Source organism: Myxocyprinus asiaticus, chromosome 47 (genome assembly GCF_019703515.2).
Source record: "Myxocyprinus asiaticus isolate MX2 ecotype Aquarium Trade chromosome 47, UBuf_Myxa_2, whole genome shotgun sequence".
NCBI lineage: Eukaryota > Metazoa > Chordata > Actinopteri > Cypriniformes > Catostomidae > Myxocyprinus > Myxocyprinus asiaticus.
The window spans coordinates 14,546,508-14,568,844 of record NC_059390.1 but is presented as its reverse complement, the minus strand read 5'-3'; the positions used below and the strand labels follow the sequence as shown (position 1 = coordinate 14,568,844).

The 22,337-nt window shown below is 39.0% G+C and overlaps 1 protein-coding gene across 1 annotated transcript in view; it reads left to right on the top strand.

Moving 5' to 3' along the window:
* Window positions 1–1,591: 1,591 nt before the first annotated feature.
* The window catches only part of LOC127436502 (plexin-A4), a 334,355-nt gene continuing 313,609 nt past the window's right edge, over window positions 1,592–22,337 (top strand). Inside the window, exon 1 of the mRNA XM_051690704.1 lies at window positions 1,592–1,909. The gene's annotated coding sequence lies outside the window, so the exon portion shown is untranslated. The remainder of the gene's footprint in view (window positions 1,910–22,337) is intronic.

Sequence of the window (22,337 nt, the reverse complement as noted above, 5' to 3'; positions counted from 1 at the left end):
AAACACCATCGCAGGGGCCTCAAGGGAGTTTATTAGTTTGTCATTCGCAAATACTCAATACACAATTCACCTGAGGGATTATCACGGTGTTCCCATGGGTCATCAAACCATGTGAATCTCTCTGGGACTACTTGTGTACTTATTTTAGGAATTGACTCGAGGTGGTAAGTCAGCCGTCAGTTGTTTTAAACAAGCCGATTATACCAAATAATAAAAATAATTAAAAATACAAACTTAGAATTTACAAACTGGTTGTGAATATTTGACCAACAAGATTATAAGAACAGCAACTGGTGTAAATTTCAGAGTAACTCCCAAACAAGAGATTTGAGTTAATTGCTGTTTGTCTGTCTGTCTGTCTGTCTGAATGCATGCATAAAGTAATGCAAACAAGAGATCTGAGCTGATTGCTGTCTTTAGGAAAGAACAAATGAATGAACACAACATACAGTATGTGTTGATTGCTGTCAGAATGAATGACTGAATGAATGAATGGAAATACGGTTTCATGCTCATAGCAGATATTAGGGAATGTACACTTTATGTATGTGGCATGGTAGCAGGTGGAATATCATGCAGTACTAGTTGGGCCTGCAGATGGAGCTGTGATGCAGTGTTTTAATGGGCAGTGCATTCAGAACGCTAGACCCGCCAGTGCAGGAATATTGCAGGAAGGTAACGACTTTATGATGCCAACCAGTCATCATACTAATGCAAGAAGCATTGCAAACAAACCGCATGCATGGAGTCAAAATCATAAGAGCCTACTGTACCAAAATACCACTTTTTTTTTTTTTTTTTTTTCTGTAGACAATGGGACTTGAACGTTTAGTACTAGTTTGTTTAATCATATTGGCATGTATGGGTAGGAAGGTAACTCCTATTTTAAATATAGTCCTAATACAATTTCCCCATTCTCTTCAAACGTGGTTAATTCATGGCTTTACTTGGATTTTATTTGTCTGCGTATCTAGCTTAGATAATCTATGATGAATAAAATAATGATCGTAAATAAATGTGTATAAAGCTAATCTCCTGACAGAAAGATTGTATCTTAATTACATATTTATGTCCTAATCTCCATCTCCGAATGATCCTGCCTATTAGATATTCAAATCCGTAGATCATTCTGTCCTCGGTATTGTATTCACTCGTGTTCAACCACTCGGTTTCCACTAAATCCCTTTCACTGCGAAATAAATGCATTATAGACACATTAAAAGACGTCGGTGCGCAGCATATGCCCCATTCATGCCAGCCGCGCGCCCTGATTGCAGCCAGTGAGATTGTACAATTAGCCCAATCAGCGGCCAGTTTCGGGATGTCACTGCGGGCCAGTCAGGAGGTTTTGTAAAACAAGACAGTCGCTGCGTCTCACTCTCAGCAGAAAGCCACTGACTTACGCCTCTGCTGTGGTACTTGAGAGTCAGCTGCGAACCGGCAAACTCCGAAACAGCCACTCTAACACTTGAGCTGTGACTGCAGCGCACACAGCGCGTTAGTTCTCTCGCGCACAGACTCTGCAAGCAACCACAGCTGCTGCTGCTGCACGAGGATTTTAAGTGGCAGTTATAGCGCGTTTTTAAATCTGTCAATCAGTACGTCATGATGGAAATTATAGCGAGAGCGGCAGTTTTAACGGTCACCAGCGCTTGGGCATAGACGCTGAGGAGGACACCGCTGAACGTTGATGGGATTCTGCAGCTCGTCTCTCGTTTCTTCACGAGGAAATTAAACGGGTGGATTTTTGAGATAATATAAAAACAAGTGAATTGTTCTGAATCCACTGTTTCAAAAGCCGTCTTGGCTGTAGTTCTGGAGTACGTGAGTTGGGATTCTTGGGAAGGTGCCCGTCATCTGCAGTGTCAGCGCGACTGCGGCGTTGATGTGAAATCCGCAGCGAGAACAGGTAAACGCTTATACGGGACAACCGTATAACGGGAGTGTTATTTTAAGTTTTAAACTGATTATTTAATAGAATAGCCGCCGTGAAAGGTATATGTGCAGGTAAGCGAGGCTTGTTACCTGTTATGTAGTATAAGGGCGTGCTGTGAGGAGGGCAATGCACCATCCGCAACCGTGCGTTACTGGATTTTATAATTTTACTACTCTATGGAGGTCGTACATTTTAAAACGACATATTTACTGGGAATAGCAAACTTAAACATTTAAATGTGCATTTCTTTAAAGAAAGCATATACGTAAGCGCGCGCAGTGACAATTCCTCACGACTCTTTAGACTTAACCTATTTATGTTTTACATTTTCCCGTTTGCTAGTGTTATAATGCAAGGACTCGATTTAAAACATGGTTTGGATTAGGAAGTGGGGTTGACACGGTTCTCCTGACATTCATCATTTTACGCACATTTTTTTTCCGCAAAGCAGATATATTGAGGAATGACACCGGGATGGAACGCTGCAGACAGGAGTGGTGATTTTTGGAGGTGCACTTGTGACCATTAAAAGTCTTCAAGAAAAAGATGCTTGTGCGTTACGGACAGCGCTTGGTGGCACGCGGCTGGCGCGAGAGGGCAGCTTGTTCTCTGAGCCGCGTGCGTGAGCACTTCTCACCGCGCGCTTTACCTGCCTGCACAGGGCGGAGAATCAGCGAGTGTCATATGTGAAATTTTCCCCTCAGCATTTCTGGATATTACCCTGATATTTGCGGACACTTCAGTAAGAGTGTCACTCTGTGTGTCTGGGTGACGTTGGTTACCTGATATCAAAAGTTTAGTATTTAAGGAATTTGATCAGGGTCATCACATGATTTGAACGCAGAGTTTAGTCTTTTTTTCCCTAATCTGAAAGTTATTTACACGGGGGTATGCAACTTATAATATAAATATAATATATTAATAAAATGTATGCTTATTTATAAAGAGACTGCGTTATTTACTGTACGTGCAGTTGTAATTGTGTGTATTAGATTGCCCTGAATCCAGACCATTCTCTGCAAGTCATTTGAGGCACAGCTGCAGAAGATCTGCTGTGTCCACTGGGCAAACTAAACATGACAAACATGCTTTAGATGTGTCCTCAGCTGATCGGCTGCATAGAGGCAGACATAAATGGAAGTATGCAGGGTCTGCAGATGTGTTGTTTCATGGTCACTTGAGACTTAAAACAATGGTCTGCAGACCCCTCAGAGTACACAAGCCAAGACATTACTGCAGCTGCACCCAATTTCAGATGTAAATCAGTGTATTCTAACAATCCACCCATATTTAAGTCTCATCAGAAGTCACTGTAGTGCATCAGTCCTGTTTGTACCACCAGACTGTAAAACTGTTCACTCAGTCGCTTTAACCTAACTCAGTGTGTTTATGCTAATATATTTTGTCTATTGAGAACGTGAATCTGTGTGGGGTTATTACAGTATGAGGCTTTTATTGCAATCACAAGGAATCAGTGGAGTTCACACTCTGCTCACAGTTAATGGTATTTCAGTAAGGATTCTATTCATAGTGGGACTACACAATGTTCACAGCCACTGACTGTATCTGTCTTCTGCTTATAAATTATGAATTCATAGAGATTGTGTTAATGAAGTACTGTATTTGAGGCTTTGTGAACAGAGTGGAATTTATTCTCTTTTGTGAGGCTGATAAAAGACTGGGTTTGCACTGGTGATTTTACAGTGTGTGTGTGTGTGTGTGTGTGTGTGTGTGTGTGTGTGTGTGTAGGTTTGTATCAGCTGTGACTTAGTTATAATGCAAAACTAGAGAGAGAGGGCATCAGAGTGAGACAACAGTATGTTGTTGTTTCTTTCAACCATTAGTTTTTAACTGTGTGCGTATACGTGGGTGGTTGCGTGTCAATGAATTTGTGCAAAGCACTTAATACATGGTTATGCAGTCAAAATGCCCCAGAGTTTCAAGGAAAAGCAGCAAGTACCATCAGTGGCAGAGCTAGGGGGTGGCCAGGGGTGGCAGTGGCCAGCATGGACCGAAGCCTGGCCACCCCATTGGCCACCCCGCTCGCAACTGCCGCTTTGGTCCTTTTATGTCTTAGGCACAATTTAGTTTTTAGAGGTGGAACTGTCTCTGTACAACCACAACAACTGTCCCTGTACAACCTCCCCCCCCCCCCACCCCTGTGAAAACTCCTGGCTCCGCCCCCGAGTACCATCAAACTGTGATGAAACAAGAAGCTTAATCATTTCAGTGCATTCCAGTGCAGTTTCAGCCTTGAATGTGTGACAGTCTGCTTGTCTGTCTGCCCCCAGAGAGCTTTCAGAGACCTTAAACACAGTGCTATCAGCAAGGATGAATATAATGTTGACATTTTTTAAAGTCTTTCACCACTTGGTCATAGTTGAGACTTGGAGATTTGATAGAATGGAAACATGGCATTATTAAGGGGCTGAGAGTGAGAGACATGGATTATTAATATGTCAGAAATGCCATAGAGTTGCTAGAATGAGTGCACATTGGATTGAGCGTATTCACATGCACTAGCAACCCATATGGACATGTAAAGTTGTTTTTTACTCGCCAGACTTTTGACGACATGTAAGCGTAACACAACTGAAAAAGATATTAAGCAAACCGAGAAAGGGGCTCATGTATATTTTGGTATCAGTACTGCCACTCCCTGTACACTTATTATACAGTCTGTGTATGGCTCCAACTCCCAAGGGGGCACCATCTTACCCTAGGAGGGCATCAGAAAATCCACTGGCTGCCCTTCCTCGCACGTTATACGTTATTCAAGGACCCAATGGCAGTCGCGGAACACAGACGATCGCCTCACAGATTGCCCCACGTAAGATTATCGCCCCCGCAATGTATGATTAGAATGAATGTTTCTTTTTATCTTTTTGATCTCCAACTGACTGTAAATAACAAATGTTATTAAAATAGACATGAAATGAAAATGGAGAGCCTCGTCTTTGGATACACAATACACAGAATGAAGCAAAATGAAACTTTTACTTGCCTAATGTGTATGACTTGCTTGTACACATTTATTGTACACATTCTCAAATTAAAAACTTCATGCTCGTGAATTTTGCAACCCTTTTACCTTCTTACAGACATCCAACAGGTGCACCACACTGGTCTATAGCCATGCTTTAAAATGGAGAATGTTGTGAAAACAGTTAGTGGAAAGTTTAAGCAAAATCAGAGTTGACGTTGTTAAATGCAATTTAAATGTAATTATGGCATATCACGGTTCAACTAGAGCGATGTTGACATCGCAATCATGACACCTCAGGACCCACTGCAGCCAAATAAGATACATTTCCTTCAGAGTGCGCAATCATGGGACACTGCCCGCAGTTAAATGTAAGGCTGAATCCAGCTTCATAATCGCTAGCTTTTTATTCCATAAAAGGATCGTGGTGCTTAAGTTCTTCTTTGCCACTACACAACTCAATGTCTGGCGAGTAAAATCTGAACATTGGTTATGTGAGGCTGAATTATTGGTTTGGGAACTGGTGATGCTTTCTGTCCATTCTTCCAAAAAAGGAGCCACCCACTCTGTTCTTATGGTGCATTCAAGTCTAGGGGTGCACTGATCAATCGGCCACCGATCTAAATCGGCCTATCTTCGTCTTAAGTCTGTGATCAGCGATTGGTCGATCGTGGCTAGAATCAGGGCCGATCATTTTTGCAGCATGCAGGGAATCACACATACACTGCTACTCTAATGAATGAGTGCTTTCTCAGCCCTTGATGCATGACAGTGTGGCCTCTGGAAGGTGAATTGTTGGTAATTCTAAGTATTCACGTATTTAAACTTTCAGACAAGCTGTTATATGCAGGTTTGTTTTAAAAATGTGTAAGAATTACATGTGTATGAATATTAAGTTGCCTATATTCTAGAGTCATTACGGTAGTGTTCTGTGAGCACGGAGAGGAAAAAAGGCACCAAACAGGTATAAAAATAATGAAACAATAAATAAACATGCATATACAAATCTGAGTATATGTGATGTAATGTGAGTCGTGACAATCAGATGGTGTGTTGAGCGATAGAGACTGAGCAATCATGAACACAGATTCACTCCCTTCAATATGCTCAGTCACGGTGTCAATCAAACATGTGTGCCCTCCAGGTGCTCTCAATATCTCATCGGTCACTCATCCCAGCACTATTCTGTGAGGATCCCAATTTAAATCAGATTAATGTTGGTCAAAATACCACTAATAACAGCAATTACATTTTAACTATAACGGCACCACGTCTTCACACATCTGCTTAATAATTAGTGATGTGTTACAGCAATACATCAAAAACAGTAAACAAATCATAGATATTAAGAATTTCTCATTAATCTGGAGCACTTTTAGAGATTGTAATGGATATATTTTTCTCATTTTTGAACGTATCTCTTCTGTGTGTGATGCGTTTCTCTCATAGTTTTTATTGCTTACCAGTATGTCACAATGACCTTTTGAAATTGACAACAGAACTATTAATAACTGTTTCAAAACAAATAAATGTTAGCAATTCACAATTAATGTAATTTTAATGTCATTTTGGTAACTTTATAAAAAGGTTCCATTCATATACATTAATACATTAGCTATCATGAACAAACAATGAACAATATAATTTTAGAGCATTTATTAATCATAATGTTAGTTAATAAAATACAATTGTTCATTGTTAGTTTATGTTCATAGTTCATTAATGTTAACTAATACAACGTTTTTTTTTTAAATGTATTAGTATATGTTGTAACTAACATTAAGTTCATTAGTTCATGTTAATGACTGTAATGTTGTTAAATAATGTTAACAAATGGAACCTTTTTGTAAAGTGTTACCGTAATTTTACTGTGTGGGGCATAAACATATTTCTGCTCAATATAGCTTGCAAAAGTGTGGCAATTTATTTTTATTTTTTTTATTTTATCATTTTATTTTCTCCCCAATTTGGAATGCCCAATTCCCAATGCTCTCTATGTCCTCATGGTGGTGTAGTGACTCGCCTCAATCCAGGTGGCAGAGGATGAATTTCAGTTGCCTCTGCGTCTGAGACCGTCAGTCTGTGCATCTTATCACGAGGCTTGTTGAGCATGTTACCACGGAGACATAGCACATGTGGAGGCTTCACACTATTCTCCGCGGCATTCACGCACAACTCGCCAAGCGCCCCACCGAGAGTGAGAACCACATAATAGCAGCCACGAGGAGGTTACCTCATGTAACTCTACCCTCCCTAGCAACCGGGCCAATTTGGTTGCTTAGGAGACCTGGCTGGAGTCACTCGGCACACCCTGTATTCGAACTCGCGACTCCAGGGGTGGTAGTCAGCGTCTATACTTCAAAGGGCAATTTTTTTTTTAATCGGCCGATATAAAAACAAATCGGAGAAAGGAATTGGCCTCAAATTTCCTGATTGGTGCACCACTATTCAAGTCATGTTGGAATGATCATATTTATGAGTTGAGCACACAGGAACGCCACCACAAAATCGTAATTACGAGTGGGATTTTCTTTGAGCACCGACGTGGGATTTTCTTTGAGCACTGACTTTGTGTTGGGGGCATGCCAATTAAGAATCTTGGTGGAAGCATATTGTTATTGGTGATATTTCATTTTTGCTTGTGGATTTTGACCATGCAGTTCAAGGAGTGCAGTTTGTATGCATTTTAGTACTGTTCATGAAGACTAACAATAAAGCTTGCCAGAAAATAAGACTCATTTTAGCCGGTTTATGCAGCGACAATCTTGTGCAATAAAACTACATCTCCCACCATTATATGTAGCCACATGAAAATGATAAACTAGATAGATAAAGCATTAATTACATGCCTGATGTGCTGCTTTCACTTAATTTTGTTGCATTGTTGCTGAAAACACTTTCTGGCTTCACCAGTATGAGAAAAAGAGAGAAAGAAAGATGAAATTGCAAAACAGGTCCATTCTTTCTGACTAAAATCACTTGAACGCACATCACATTGTATTTATGATCTCTGACCTCGTAAGTACGAACTTCCCAGAAGGACTTGAATGCACCATTATCCTATAGGATGTTTAGAGGCTTTGCCATCCAATCAGGTATAAGTTCTGCTTTTGCCCTCCAATAAAACAGCTTTTGTATCCAGTGGTGGTTCTAGCTTTTATGGCACCCTGGGCGAAACCCGCTTCAAGACGCCCCCAAATTTGTTGATTGGGGGGGGGTGTGGGTGCCTCGTACCACCCCACCGCAAGATGCCACCCTGGGCACATGTCGCCCATGCCTAAATCCACTACTGTTTGTATCACTAGTTCTGCTATTGCTTTTTTTTTATCACTAACACTTGGCTAATTGCCTCAAGAATGGTGATAATTCTAGTGATAATGATAACAGCATTTATACACTTCCGTGTGCGTGTGTGCGTGTGTGTGTTTTACCTATACCCCATAGCCATGTGATGAGTTGACTTTAGGAATCTAATCTTGAATAGAGTGAGCTTTGACTAAAGATAGCCGACAGGAATGTAAGAGAAAGAAAAATCTATTTTTTTAAATCTTTTTGTTAATGAAACTTGTAGACCATTTCCCTCAACCGGCTTGTTGAAAATGTGTTGTGTGTTTGGGGTCGATCAACTGAACTATGTACGTAACATCTTCATTATGATTCTGTTACTAAATTAGTGTTTCCGATCTATCCTCCCATGTTTTTAACGTGTGATGTTTCTTTGGGAAGCTAATGAACTTTTCAACCTTGATATTAAGCTGTTGTTTCATGCAATGGCAGAACAAAGTTTTATTTGTGCAATAAATAACTTTTTTAGGAAGATTGAGAGACAGTGGTGAAAAGTTCGGAATATCATCCTACCATACTACTTTTACCATCTCTGCCGTTTGTATTGCTGCTATCAAGTGCACCTTCTTCTACACCAGCTTCTATCTCCAAGCTGGGCATTTGTCATTCCAACACGTCGGAAACAAAATATGGAAGAAGCTAAACTAAAACAAATATGCAATGAATGACGCAAAACGCTCTCTTTTAACCTGTTTTATCGGTGTATTAGCATAAGTGAATACACCTGTGTCACTTTTACACTGCCTATATGACTTTTTAATGCATGGTATCCGGCAAGTTATTATTAATTTGCATTGGACAGACCGCAAAGCGTGAGTTATCTGCTTTTAAATTATATGACTAGAGCTGTCATGTATAACAAATTGATATCTTTTAAATAAAGCACTGAAAGATAAATAATTTAGCCAAATATAATTTGTACTGCAGAAGTAGGAAGAGTAGTGTGGTAGGATGCTCTTCCAAACAGAGCAAATATTTTATCTCAGTGTTGACCACTTATCTCAGTCCATGCCACTGTATATGCATGTCCATATGCTCATGTCATTTGCAGTGCATTGTGTGTGACTGGTTGGGGATTGTCTGTAGGTAAATGTGTGAATCACGAGTGACAGTCCTGTCTACTTGTGACATCTTAAGAATAGACTCCTGCGGTGCGTCCCCATGTCCCAGTGTGTGTGCTTGCTTTGTTTGGATAATGAGGGGAGAGTGATTTCTACCAGTATGAAACTCAAAACCACTGGCTTGCTGTCTTTTAAGTGTGCATTACGTACATTTTCTCATCGGCTGTTTTCAACCCTCCACTGCTTTTGCCATCTTTTTGAAATGGCTGTCATTCCTTAAGCAACTTGTTTCACTTGTCAAAAAACAAAACAAAAACAAGGTGGTTCCAACACTGTCCATGTTTTGTAGTATTTCTTTTGTGTGTGTGTGTGTGTGTGTGTGTGTGTGTGTGAGGATAATCCAGCAAGGGAGCAAACACAGGGAAAAGCAGCAAGAGAGAGGATTATATTTTATATGCTTAAATGTTATGCTATTTATATTATAGTGTTACCTTAATACATGCATGCCTCATGATCTTCATAGCTGGATCTGTTTCCTATTGTAGCTTAGTGGTTAAATGTTGGGCTAGTTAACCAAAGGTTGTAACTTCAAATCAGTATTGTGCCCTTGAACAAGACACTTCAAGGAATATTCCGGGTTCAATACAAGTTAAGCTTAATCAACTGAGTTTGTGGTACAATGTTGATTATTACACAATAAATTCAGCTCATTCCTCCTTTTCTTTAAAAAAAAAGCAAAAACCGAGGCTGTAGTGCAGCACTTAAATTGGAAGTGAATGGGACCAATTTTTGGAGGGCTTAAATTCAGAAACTTACATTAATTATTCTGTTAGAACTCATGTACAGTAGCCTATTTGAGCTGTAAAGTTGTTTTAAATCATAATTTTTACAGTCATTTTAGGGTTTGCTGATATTACCATGGCAACAAAGTTGTAAAATTGGCTATAGCTTTACACGGAAAAGGTTAGTAAGCGATTTGATCACACTAAAGTCATGTTAACATGCATATTGTTTATGTGTTGTGGCTATTCTTTTGAAACGGTGAGTATTTTAACGTTTATGGATTGGCCACATTCACTTCCATTGTAAGTGCCAAACTCTAACCCAGGGGCCGAGTCGAAATTAATTTTTGTGGTAATCAACATTATTACACAAATGCTGTCAATTGAGCTTAACTTGTATTGAACCTGGAACATTTCTTTTAACCTAAGTTTGCTCCAGGGTAACTGTCCTTGTATGTGTATGCTAAAGTGCTTCGGATAAGGTGTCTACTAATTGACAGAACCAAATTGCAACAATTTTGAACATGAGGATTCTGGCTTGTTACAACAGACTGAACGTGTAACATGTCTTTTCAGAAAGAAATTGTTACAAAATAGGACATCTGAGAAAATGAGCAGAACAGTATTCCAGGTACAGAATGCAGATATTCCCAGGGGTTAGGTCAGGATTATTTTGAAAAGAGAAAAACACATCCCTGTGTGCCTGCTTTATGTTTGCCTCTGTTAAGCCATGCATGACAGGTAATAAATTAGTTTTGTTTCAGATGTAAAAAATGATTTGAATAATGCAAACAGGCTTGCGTATCTTATTCCTTTTATAGGGGAACTCAATGTTAGAAATGTCCATATTGAAATATTATGGTTCCTGTTTTAACAAGGCAAAGTCATGTCAGGAAACGTACGAGTCATAAATGGCATTTTGCTACAGACTGTGTGTTCTATTTCCCACGGATCCTTGATGGTGTAAACTGGGTGAGAATGAGAAGGTAAAAAAGCCCTAATATACAAATATTGGTGCTATCTTTCAATGGTACTCATGCTTTTTTCATTTACTGGTTGTTCTCAGGGCATCAGCAACATTTGTATACAGTTTCTGAACTTCCTACCAGGCACATCCGTATGCTTTAAATGCCTACTTTGGGGGATCAGATTCCAGCATCTGTTTCATTATATTGGATTTTATGGCTAACACAATAACATTAGGCTTAAGTCTTTGTTGGATTAATTTGACTGAAAATGTTTGTATTCTTTAGTGATGATGTATCTTATTTGTTTAAGTGTATATTCATCATTAGACCAACAGATTTATGCTTTGAAGGAAGATGTTGTCCCCAACCCTATAGGGAAATGTTTTTAAGTTGTGAGATGAGTCAACTTCCTGTTCGATTTGGCTTGAATCCATTTAGCGTTTGTCTGCGAGACAAACCTTGGTGCATTTGCCTTGGACATTTTGTGCATTTTGGGTTGTGAAGGTAGGGTTTATTTGTAAATGTGTTTATGGCAAAACATATGCATTCAAGCTTGTGTGTGTGTGTGTGTGTGTGTGTGTATTTGCAATTGTTTTTGTGTATACAATCTGCCTATGGATGTGTATGTGTAGGTTTCTTTCTGTGTTCTGTGCATTAGGCATCTCGGTTGTATCAGCCAGCCTCAGTCCCTCTGCCACCCACTCACACATCTATAAGTGTTCCCATGGAAACATGACTTTTAAGCTCCATTATCCCTCTTAATGTACCCCCTTCCACATTCACATACACAGACAAATCACAACTGTGTAGTGTAGGCTAGAGGGCGCCAGTGAGTCTCAGGTGCTGATGTAGGAAATGGTAAAATTCAAGAGCAATTTTTAAACTTATCCAAAAGGTCAACACTGTTCATGTGTAGGCTACTTTTCAATGAATGTTGGACTCTGAATGCAGAGTTTGGTACTAAGCCAAGACCCCTTATTTCTCTTTTAAATGAATCCACACATTTTGAATAGTGCTGTGTCATTTCCAACTGACATTTAGAATTTTACCTGGAATGTACACCGGGATTTACAGCTGTCGAACAATCTTCTCCACAAATGTTTTGTACCCATTCCATTCTGTATTTCACTGCCTTCAAGATCAGGATTTTAAAGCCCTAATTGGACATGCTTAAGTCTTTTTATGTGGCGTGATTAAAGTGAATGAATCTTAAAATCTTGTCAGAGCGCTTCATGTCCCCTGTCTTCATTGTGGTGCTATGGGATGGAACATCCTTTTAGAGTAAGATGGAGGATAAACACAGTAAACACGCTTGCTAAAGGCAGGTCATTTCCACTTTTTCAGTGTCACTGTGATTCTGATTCTGGAAAATGTCCATGAAAGCTCACCCAGACCTTTCTCCGAACCCTCTGTGTGAGCCTGAGGGGTTGGATTCACTCAAAGAAGAAATGTGATGTGGTTAAGCATGTAGAAAATCAAACTAAACAGCCTGACCAACTGTGGAGAGGAAAAAAAGAGAAGGGTTGTTGAAGAAAAAGTGGAATGGATTACATTGCCTTCATCCCAAACCACAGGAGCCCCTGCTGAAAGGACTCGAAAGCAGCCTTCTGTGTTTATGCCAAGGGCTCTGACAAACAGAGCGAGGGAGGAAGGTAAATAGAAAACAGAATGGAGCGCTATCTGCCTGTCCTGACTCCTGCACACTGATGAGGAGGAGAGGAGAGCTGGCATAAGGTCAGGCACATAAGTCTGGGCGCAGTGGCACCCGCAGCCTGTTCAGTACGAAAAGTTGTGGCAAAGTTCACTGAGTTATTCCGGCAGCAACCACGGGGCAGTGCGCAAAGCCTTGCATTTACATTTGATTTGTATATAATACATATTGATGAGTCTCATCTGCATGTGTTTTGAAGTACTTGCAACACTTGAGTGGTGTGTAATCTAACGGCGGTGGGCAAAAGCTCATCTGTGACTAAGTCTGTGTGTCTCTTATACACATGCATGATTTATTGTCAATATAAGTCAGCACATCATGGTCACCCTTATCAAAGAATCTTCTTTGTGCATCCAGTTCATCATTATCTCTACAGATGACACACATGACTGTTTGCCTCCAGGCCATTACCAGTGTGACATCTTCACTCACGCTACATTTGACAGTACGGGTGTGTGTGCTCATGCAAACGTCTTTGTCACCGGCACTTGAATGGTGGTATTGAGGGCTGATGATGCCCTTTGTCTGTGTGACTAGGAAACCATTGTGGAGATAAAGTGATGGTTCTGTGGAATGGATTTGCTTTTTGTGCTTTGCACTCAGATGTAGAATTTCCTTTATGGATTCATCTAGACCAGTAAGGTTCTCAACCTTTTTTTGATGAACCTTTTATTCCCTTACCCCAAAAATGTAAATTGTTTGATTAATTATGTATTTTTATAGTTTCAACAGTGGTTTTTGTAACAAGACCGTAGTAAACACATGGAAGCATTGACCTTCACTACCATAGTTAGGTGTAACATGATTTCTATAAAACAAACTCTGGCATTTTTGTAATTATAAACAGTAGACCTACTCTTAAACGCATGTAAAAACAATAAATACAAAATATAATATAAGTTGTAACAAATGTATTATATACCCTTTACAAATTTAATAGAGCTGAAGTAGTGATATAATATATCAGTCTATTTCTGCCTAAAGTATAGTTAGTGTTACTATAGTAAATTCAAGGGTGGTGATGTAGAATTCTGTGCCAAATTCAAATGGTTTCCGCTTCTCGCGCCTTGCATCTCACTGATTCTCGCAGATCTGCGCATTTAAGAGCTCGAGACCGGTCTGCGAGTAAAAATGCACCTTCTTTGCCATGCGCTGCTCTGTCCATTGAGATGTATCCATCTACAGAGCCATACAGGTGCATTAGCGGAGGTTGTGCTTCTGCCTGTGTATTTGACGCTGTTAATCGAGATACTTCAGATGTGTCGCTAGACTTCAAAATCAGATGAACCGTGGTACAAATGCGTACCAACCCATATCACTGAGAACCAACTGATATAATCCAAGTCTAGATAAACTTTTTAATGCAAAGAGGAATTTGACGATAGATTTGATTATTATGAGTGATAAACGCCTCCATTTGTAACCTAATGACCCCCTCTCTACTGATTTGCTGTCAGCGCCCCCTGGCATCCTTTGAACGCCCCCTGGGGGGGAGCGGTACTGCCCCCGTTGAGAACCCCTGGACTAGACTGTAGCTTAGAGCCTTTGAGTGGGACTTAAATGCATAATGCATTGATAAAGTGAGTGCACACTCACACAATTTATTAATGACTCAGAAATTTTTGATGTAATTCCTCCAGAAACCTCTAAATGAATGAGTAATTTCTTTTAACAACACATTCTTATCAGTAATATATTAGCTATGGTTGTCTGATTAATGTATCAGGCTAACTTCATAAGCTTCATCATAAGTAGAGAAATTGACTTCTCACAGCATGATACCTCCAAAACCATCAACTGTAATTACCACAGTAATGATAATATGTACTCTTTTATCTTACAACAGAGTGTATGTTGGGATATTTAATGGCCATATCACTTGTCAGTGAGGGAAAACCCTAGAAACAGGTCATTTAGCATGTGGAATTTTATTGGATTTCTTCTCCAGTGTCACCATGTCACCTTGTTTTTGAAAAAGGCCCACTGACTTATGATTGTACCAGCTGACCTTGTCATGTTGCATTGCCAGTGCTATTATTTCTTTCATGTGTCATTGTTCAAAGTGGTAATATACGCAGAAGCAATATTTCTGCTGTGCTAGAGGCATGATTTTAGTTGCTTTTCTTGTGACCTTTTGGAAAACTGTTTCCATCTCAATTCTCTCTCTCCCTCTCACTGTTCTTCCCTTTGGTCTCGCAGTTAATCTTGAGGAAAATGGGGTTTCTCCTGGAATGGTGACTGTGCTTAGAGATTCTTTAAAACCTTGCTTTGCAGCCTCACTTGCAATAACAATGTGTTTTCAACCCGTTCCAGTGTCTTGAACCAAATTTGATGGGACAATGATTTATTTTAGTCTTTGAATCTTCACACATTAATGCTTTAAGAGGAATATATTTAAAAGGAAAAGCTACTGATGGGGTCTTATTGCTGTTTAGGCTGTATTATGGTTCACTAGTCATATTTTTCAAGGATGTCCATTTTCAATCAGAGCACTGACAACAAAAGGGAAGAAACTTAAGTTCATGACCAGAACTCTTAAAGATCTTTTCCAATTTCGGGCCAGATGGTCCTAAGTAGGGCTGCAACTAATAATTATTTTAATAATCAATTAGTCTAACGACTATTAGAACAATTATTCAGCTGTTCGGCGATTATTGCAATGATGAATTATTAGCTCTAAATCGATTATTCAGCTTGTGCCCCGACTTAAAGTTTGTATTAAACGTGCTTACTAACAATAAAGAGGACAAAATCATCTTTTAAAAATACCTCTAAATGACATTCACTGAATTAAAGGGAAAAATACTTAAGTTTAATTCAGTAAAGAAATTCACTGCAAAAAATCCTATTATCATCAAGTGATTTTGTCTTGTTTTCCATTTAAAATGGTCTAAAAATCCATAAAACAAGATACATTTACTTGAGAAGCAACATAATTAGACTTGCTTTAAGAGAATGTATCTTAAAAATAAGTGTATTTTTTTCACTTGATTATACTTCTGCAAGTGCCGTAAAGACAAAATATACTTGTATTCAAGATCTATTCTCTAAAAGCAAGTCTAAATATATTATATGCTGCTTCTCAGGTGAATGCATCTTTTCTTTCAAGGATTTTTTAGATATTTTCAAATATTTGTATTTTTAATATTATATTCAACATTCTCAGATAAATGTTTTTTCTTCTGCAGTATAGCTGCTAAAGTAAATGTATGGTTTTTTTTATTTATTTTTTTTTTTAAGGAGTTTTAGATATTTATATTGGAAAACAAGCCAAAACAAATAAAGAACGTATTTTGCTGCAGTGTATAATGGGGTGAAGACTACTCTCTCTCACCTTTCTGTTCACTTCAATCCATCTTTAACTTACAAAAAAACAAACTCTCTCATTAATAAAGCTGCGTATTTCCTTCATGATAAGAAATGCACAGTGACACATATTATGATGCAATAAGTCACGAGCCATCATGTTATAATCTAGCTGCAGCAATCGCACGCTCAAGGGATGAGTGTCCCTGCGACAAGTGTGTGCATCAGCCAGGTGCAGTTTCAATATGTCCCCCTTAGATCGGGATATTCGTGCAACTCATAGAAGAGGCGCTGACCGCAAAGAGAAATGCCAGTTTCGGAGTTTATAGTTATTTACATGATCTGCTTCTGTATTATTTGAACTTTTATTAAAGCTGTAAATCATTAAATATAACTGCATTTAAGATGTAATGCCGGGGTGTTAACTTCAAAGATGCTCGACATGCAAGTTTTGTTTCAGCGGAGCGGCATCTCCAGCTCCACTTGTTCCACAACGAGAGTGCTTCTGTATTTACTTATTTTTGCATTATAATACTTTATGTACTTTATGATCTACATCATCTGAAGCTGTTTGGAAAGTTGTGAGCTGTGTAAATCTTCCCCTCCTCGGTTAGACGCGAACAGCAGTACTGCTCTCGTGTGATCTCATGTTACGTTAAATGAGATCAAACGACTACTCAATGACAAATTTGTTTTATTTTTTTTTTATTGACGATGTTGTCGATAATGTCGACTAAACGTTTCAGCCCTAGTTCTAAGCATGGTGAGTATCGGTTCCAGTAGCATTTCCACTTGAGCACGGTTTATTATGGTATAAACCATTCCTGTCCTGGATTTCTCAGCACGGGTCGCTAACTTTACTCAGCTGTGCTGGTGGAACGCCTTTTATTGATTTGGTGACTCATGATTGGTAACTCAGTCCATTCTAATTCTGATTTTGCAGTACCACAGTAGAAAAACAAACCTTACCTGTGCCATCGAGCCTGAATCGGTATAGAACGTCACAGTTCTACAAAGAAAACCGCTCAGTCCAATGCTATAAATAGACCATACTACCTTATTCTGACTGGTAGAATGGGCATTACTCCACTTCTACAAAACAGAGGTGCAGAGAATAACAGTCTTGCACATCCCAACTTTAACTTTGTTGAAGGATTCTTTCAAGCTCTGTGCACATTTTATTCCTTCTAATTGGAAGATCTTTGATGAGAGAGAGAGAGAGAGAGAGAGAGAGAGAGAGAGATAGGAATACGTTGGATTACAACAGCTGAATCATCTCCTGTATATCAGGACCTAGTCCTAAAATTATTCCAAACCCCCTACCACACACAAATAAAAAACATAGTTTAACGGTTTATTATAAAAAGTACAAAGCTGGTGATTATCAGGCATTCATGTCTAAGAACTTAATCTTGTAGGTCAAGTCTGTGAAACACAGTTTTTGCGGTAACAGCTAAGACTGAGTATTAACATTTTAAACCAGTGCTGGACTGATCCCCTTTAGCTGATGCATGGCGAAAACAACATCAAGGTCATATGTTCGATTTCCGGGGAGCACATACTAATAAAATGCGTACTGTGAAGGCACTGTTAATTGTTTTGCATAAGTCAAGGCCAGATGAATAAAGATTCTGAAATTCAGATTCTGAAAGATATATCCTTTTTCCTAACATTATCCCTATAATTTTTTTTTTCATGCAAATCCTCTGTACCTTTATTATTTGGTCCTTATTTCACTGTGGCAGTTTACCCATCAGGTAAAACCATTGACTCACTCCAAAAAAATTATTCTTGTAAAGCTAAACGAGCTCACTGAATGAGGATCATATTTGGACACATTCTCTCATTCTAACCACAGTCAGTATTTAAGGCAAAACTGGGTTCAGATAAGGTGTTGAGAGAAACATTCATCAGCACCTCAGGCCTCTGAACATTCTTCCCATCCATCCTGACTTTGCTGTGTGGGAAATTAACTTTTATGATCTCTTGATTTATTACCTGCATCAGTGGCTCTGAAACGCCTCGGTATTGCTTTGAGAAAAGCTTGAGGGGAAAAAGCCTTCAGTCTGGGAGAGATATCAATTCCACACCCCTTCCACCCCCCCCCCCCCACCCCCCATATGTCACCGCTGTCTCTCACCACCATTGATTACACGTGTGTGTTTTAGTGCGTGTATGTGTGTGAGAGTGTGTGTTTGCACCATGTAGGTGCGTGTGCTGTATAATATCAGTGATATTTGTGTGTGATGAGCCACTTCTTGCATATGAAGTACATATGTGCATTAGTGTGAGTGAAAATATATAAACACATGTTCACATGTCATTTTACAGTCTATATTTATGACATTGGTAATAAACATGCAAAATTTAAGTGTGTGTGTTTGGGTGGTTTACGAGGACATTTTTTTTTAGGTTACAAACTGGTAATTATAAGGGTATTATGCTATAAATGTGGTTTAGGAGGACATTTCTAGTGTCCCCATAATTCAAATCGCTTAAAAAAACATACTAAACTAAGTTTTTTTGAAAATATAAAAATGCAGAAAGTTTTTTGTGAGGGTTAGGTTTAGGGTTAGGGTTAGGGGATAGAATCTATAGTTCGTACAGTATAAAAATCATTGTCTGTGGAGAGTCCTCAAGGATAGCTGCACCAACGTGTGTTGTGTGTGAGTGTGTGTGCTTGAATACATTTGGACTGGAGGTGGCAAATATATTGATTTAGAGTGCTGAACTGTGTGATCTTCTCACAGCAAGTGTTTGAATCATAAATAAGGCATCCTACTAAACACTGAGAGCTGACCTCTCATGACTGTCGAGAGAGAGAGAGAGAGAGAGATAGTGAGAGTTTTCCCAACATCGAGGGATAAGACAAGGCTGCTGCCTCAGCCCGACTTTATATAACATTTATATTCATGAATTAGCAGACCTGCTGGACAGATCCGCGAGTCCAGGACTAGAACGACAGGACACAGAAGTCAAATATTTACTGTATGCATATTATCTATTAATTTTATCTAAAACACCAGAACGTCCCCAAAACAATCCTAAATCAATTCTGCCAAGACTGGGCCCTAGAAATCATCATCCAAAAAACTCAAATTGATATTTCAGGGGAAAAAAAACAAGAAATCTGGAACAAAAATACAAATTTACTTTAAATGATACCACACTTCAGCATACCTCACAATATCCTTACCTAGGACTTGTTTTAAACCCCTCTGGAAATTTTAATTTGGCAATTAAAACATTAATTACAAAAGCCCACAGAGCAATGCATGCCATAAAAATTTTATTATTCAAAATAAACATTCCAATCAGAATTTGGACAAAGATATTTGATAGTGTCATAGTCCCCATTGCTTTATATGGAAGTGAAATCTGGTTTTCATTAAGTAATTACAGCCATAATGGTTGGGACAAGCATCCTATTGAAGGTCTACATGTAGAATTCTTTAGAAGTGTTCTTCATGTCCAATAACGCATGTAGAGCAGAACTCGGCCGTCTATCTCTCAACTTAAACTCTAGGTCTAAAGATACCCTTCATTATAAAGCACTGAAAACACAAGAACTCAATCCACAAAGTCCTCTCTGCCTATTAGTGTCACAACTCACAAACAAAGCACCCAAAATCAACTCAAAACAACTAATAAGAATAAAAGAAATAATGAATCTCCAAACCAATATACTGTATGCATGGAACACTGGAGGGAACAAACACAAAGTCGCCTACAACATTACCTTCAACTCAACAAGGGTATAGACTTGCTGAATATCTGTTCTTGGTCAGAAATACCAAACATAGACAACTATTAACCAAATACAGACTAAGTGACCACCAACTGGCCATTGAAATAGGAAGGCATAAAAAGACATGGCAACCTAAAGAAGACTGAACATGTGTCCATTGTACATCAGGTGAAGCAGAGACAGAACTTCCTCATTCACTGTGAAAAATACTCAAACCTTAGAGATTCATTATATATGAAATTACAACAACTCATCCCTGAGTTTTATTCCCTCAGTGAAAATGACAAACTGAAAATCTTACTTGGTAAAGGACCCAATTCACCCTTAGTGGCCGATCACATTAACAGATGCCACAAACTACTAAATGAACACACATCAGCACCTGTTTCTGCAGTTTAGTTTAGCAACTGTTATTTATTATTTATTTATTTACATTTTACTGTATATGTCATGCACAATTACCTGTCTTTGTTTCCTTAGTTGTTTCTTGTCTAGTTATGTTTTGTCTTATTGTTCATGTCCATTTTACTGTATTCACTTATTTGTTTTTCTTGTAATGCTTTGGCAATATGTACTTACTGTATGTCATGCCAATAAAGCAATTTGAATTTGAGAGAGAGAGTGAGAGAGAGATACTGAGGTCACAGTAGGATACTGAGGTCACAAGTTTCAGTATGCAGGTGTAACAGGGTGAGTCTGACAGAAGATAAAAGTGAGATTAAGCTTCCCTCTTTCAAATGTAGAGCTAAAGAAAGATTGGGAATTTCAAGTGAGAATGTGAAATGTTTTGACACTAATGAATGTTTTGAGACCTGATTTGTCTACACTCTGCATCTTTTTTAAGGGATGCACAGTTGGTTCGGATTGGTTGAGCAGCCCTCGTTTACTCATTTGAGATGTGGATGTTTGGTTCAGCATTGATGTACTGTCACTATAATGAACTAAACAGTTCATTTGGATGTCATACCAGGCTTTTTGTTCTCACATCAGTGTATTAAAGACAGAATCATTTTTTTTAAATTTTGTAAAAAAAAATTATTGACATTTTCTGTTGGGTAACTTGCCTATCTTTGAAATCTGGAGTTTTAAATAAAGAAAAGGAGCCTCTGCAGTGATAAATAATGGCTCAGTTCTTGACCTAAAGGATCTATCATTTCCCCATCCTATCAGGTAATTTACATTGGTTTTGATGTAAATACACTGTTTGAGGTCTTCCTGAGATCTCATTTAATTCAATACAAGGCCTCATCTCGTTAAAGTAATGAGTGACAAATAAGACATTTGTTTATTTTGAGAGATGGGGCTGGCAGACAGCAACAGGAAGCAGCTTGGAGTCTAACTTAATAACATGATACCAATGATGGGAATGAGAAGTTCATCAATATGCCTCTTAATGGTATTGAAATGTCCTTATCTGTTGAGATTACATTCAGTGCAGACAACATAGATGACACTGGGCATCAGAACTGATAGACCTGGACAAGCATCCTTAAAATATGGAGAAAGTGGGACAGAGGTATGTTTGGGTGTGGGTGTGTATGTGTGTGTGTGTGTGTGTGTCTTTTTATCTGCCTGTTCATCTGGGTGCATGTGTCTATTTCTGTGTGTGGATCCTGGCAAAGTGTTGTGTTCGCGAGCCAGCACAGAGGGCTGCAGTTTTTTTGGTCTGTATAGAGACACGTGCCTGCTACTGGCAGCAAGCACCACTGACAAACACATTTTCATCTCTGAGTAAGACCCCAGCTCTTTTGATGAAGTTAAGAATGTGTGAGGAAAAAGAATGCATATGTGTGTGAGAGGAGGAAAGGAAGTGATTTTGTGCTTGTGTGAGTGGGGGTGGGATGTATGGATGGAAAGCGTTTGACAGAGTCTGTTTGAACCGAGAGCTGCTGTGGAGGATTACAATCCCTCTGATCAGAGCGAGGAAGGAAATTGAAAAGATGAAGAATATGGGAGTGAGGGAGAGTGTTAGAGAGAGGGAGAAAGGACAGGCAGATGTCAACATGTCTCTCAGATCCACTGGATTTGTCTGACCGGCATTTGGGATCAATCCATTGCTTTGATATGCCAAGACTTGGGGAGAGCTCTCGTTCTGTTGAATTCTGTAAATAACAGAGCAAGTTTATTATGAATTGATATAGTGTTTGATGCATGCACATAAGTTCACCACACCTCATTCTAATAGAATGGTTATATTATCACTGATGCATCACTCTTGCCTATTATGGCGCTTTAACTTGACACTTCAGTGCATCTATCAAAACAAGTGTAATGTTCTGTTTTGACCTCCACGTGAAAAGTGAACTTTGAATTTTTTGCACCGGGGGTAAACTGAAGCTTGACGCTTCAGTCATAGTTCAGTGCATCGGGTAACATTGATGCTTGTCATGTGAAAGGGCCTTTACATTGACACATTTGAGTTTTTTTGCATGCACATTAGGTCTAACTTTAATGTTATTTCAATATGATTGTCTTTTTAGTAGATTTTGATTGACAT